Below are 3,002 nucleotides of genomic sequence, written 5' to 3' on the forward strand. Positions count from 1 at the left end.
TCTCTTACAAGAATTGATATAGTCTTCTCCTCTCATAAAAGAATTAAAAGAGGCTTATTATTTAGACGTGCATAGGTGCGGACAACATGAGGGCATCTTTTGCATATAACATTACTATACTTTGTGTTTAAGACGTTTAATGATGATCATGATCTTTACAGATGGAATAGTCGAGTAGGTGAATCTAGTTTAGGTTAGTTGCTTGAAAATTGAACTCTAAAGATAAAATTTTTGACCTTCAACAAACATCTAGACTATAACAGGTTCTTCTTGACAATCTTAAATTAAATCCGTAAAGCTGAGCTATTCCACTAAGACAATTGGTTATAGAGGAAACTCAAGAGCCTTGGATTTATGAATAGATTGCGTTCAAACCATGACATTGCTCGGACACTTGGCAATTCAGTGTTTGCTCCACTGCTATTGTCAGGCCGAAGAGTTTTTGACGAGACGAACCCTTTAGTTAACATGATAAAACTTATTATAATGTTAAGCTGTCCCTCTAAAGCAATTGGTTAAATGCCCCGACTTTATGGATTCGGCTAGCCAGACAATAGAAAATTAAATCAAATTTATCTAAACAAGAAATTTTCGATAATGATGGACTAAGGGAGTTAGTTATAGTCAATTTCACACAAGCACTCAAGGATTTCATTTTTAGACCGATATTTTTGCACTACCTTTGTTAGAGGAGCTTACGAAGCTTGAGCAAATGGAGGATTTCAGAGGACCGAAATAGAAGGTCTAGTAATTGATCATGCTAGTTGTGTCATTTTGTCCGCATCCAATTAAAGTGCCAAGCCAAGAAAAAGGCATGTTATAATGACCGAGAAAAAATGACGTTTTTTTATAGCTGAAACCTTAGAAATTAGGAAGCCAACTCATCAATTCAGATATTTTTCAAAGAGCTATAACTCTGAAAGTATTAAAAGAGCTATTGATTCCTTTGATATACTTTGAACTCATGTTTATGATTTGATTCGATTACAAGCCTGAATTAAGGAGCAATGTTTTCCAGAATTCTTATATCTTTTTTCCCTCCTAAAATAAGAGAAAGAGAAAAAAACATTTTCAAATAGGACAGTCTCAAATGTGAAAGGCTCCAACCCGAGAAGAAAATGGGACATGGTCGAGTCTGAGTACAAGACTGGCAGACAAAAATAAGACTCCATCCCGAAGATAAAATAACCATTTCATGTTGCATGCTTGTTAGACATACTTAAGAGCATCACATTCATCATTTTTTGCATACATAATTTTTGCAGCTTTTAGAGTCAATTTCAACTTCACAACGAAGAATATTGGACTCAACAATCAATTTTTCAGTTTCATTCATAGTCAATTTCAACTTCATAGCGAAGGATATTGGACTCAACAAATAACTTTCCATTTTCATTCATAGTCAATTTCAACTTCATAGCGAAGGATATTGGACTCAACAAACAACTTTCCAGTTTCATTCAGAGTCAATTTCAACTTCACAGCGAAGGATATTGGACTTAACAAACAACTTTCCAGTTTCACTCAGAGTCAATTTCAACTTCACAACGAAGGATATTGGACTTAACAAACAACTTTCCAGTTTCATTCAGAGTCAATTTTAGCTTCACAGCGAAGGATATTGGACTCGAAACGACACAATTTACTCGAGATTGGATTTCAACTTCACGATGAAGGATATTCAACTCAAAGCCAATTTGGTAAAACTTACTCAAGATTGGATTTTGACTTCACGACGAAGGATATCCAACTTAAAACCAATTTGGTGAAACAACCCTTGGATTTCAACTTCACAACGAATGATATCCAATTCAAAGCTCAACTTCACAATGAAGGAGCCATCCACGATTTCAACTTCACAACGAAGGATATCGTGCCCACAAGCAGCAATACAACTCTAGATTGGATTTCAACTTCACGACGAAGGATATCCAATTCCAAGCTCAACTTCACAACGAAGGATATCCAATTCCAAGCTCAACTTCACAACGAATGAGCCATCCACGATTTCAACTTCACGACGAAAGAGCCATCCACGATTTTAACTTCACGACGAAAGATATCGTGCCCACAAACATCATCCATCTCTAGATTGGATTTCAACTTCACAATGAAGGATATCCAATTCAAAGCTCAACTTCACAATGAAGGAGCGTTTGTCAACAAACAATTTTCCAGTTTCATTCAGAGTCAATTTCAACTTCACATCGAAGGATATTGGACTCGAAACAACGTAATTTACACAAGATTGGATTTCAACTTCATAATGAAGGATATCCAATTCAAAGTTTAACTTCATGATGAATGAGCCCTCTACGATTTCAACTTCACGACGAAGGATATCATGCTCAACAGATCGACTTGATTTCACAGCAAATGAGTCATCTACCACAACAGGGATTCAATCCCTAGCCTAGTGCAGTAAAACTCAAGGCGAGAAAGGTTATCTGTTAACCAAGACCTTTGAGTTCGATTACACTCAGCTCAAAGGCATATCAAATTTACAACATAACTAAAGGCAAGAAGAGTTATCTGTCAACCAAGACCTTCGAGTTCGATTACATTCAACTCAAAGGCATATCAAATTTGCAGCATATCTCAAGGCTAGAAGGGTTATCTGTCAACAAAGACCTTCGAGTTTGATTACACTCAGCTCAAAGGCATATCAAATTTGCAGCATAGCTCAAGGCAAGAAGGGTTATCTGTCAACAAAGACCTTTAAGTTCGATTGCACTCAGCTCAAAGGCATATCAAATTTACAGTGTAACTCAAGGTGAGAAGGGTTATCTGTCAACCAAGACCTTCGAGTTCGATTAAACTCATCTCAAAGGCACATCAAATTTACAACATAACTCAAGGCGGGAAGGGTTATCTGTCAACCAAGACCTTCGAGTTTGATTACACTCAGCTCAAAGGCACATCAAATTTGCAGTATAGCTCAAGGGAAGAAGGGCTATCTGTCAACAAAAAGACCTTCGAGGTCGATTACATTCAACTTAAAG

The sequence above is a fragment of the Hibiscus syriacus genome, unplaced genomic scaffold (assembly GCF_006381635.1).
Source record: "Hibiscus syriacus cultivar Baekdansim isolate YM2019G1 unplaced genomic scaffold, ASM638163v2 tig00113725_pilon, whole genome shotgun sequence".
NCBI classification, from domain to species: Eukaryota; Viridiplantae; Streptophyta; class Magnoliopsida; order Malvales; family Malvaceae; genus Hibiscus; species Hibiscus syriacus.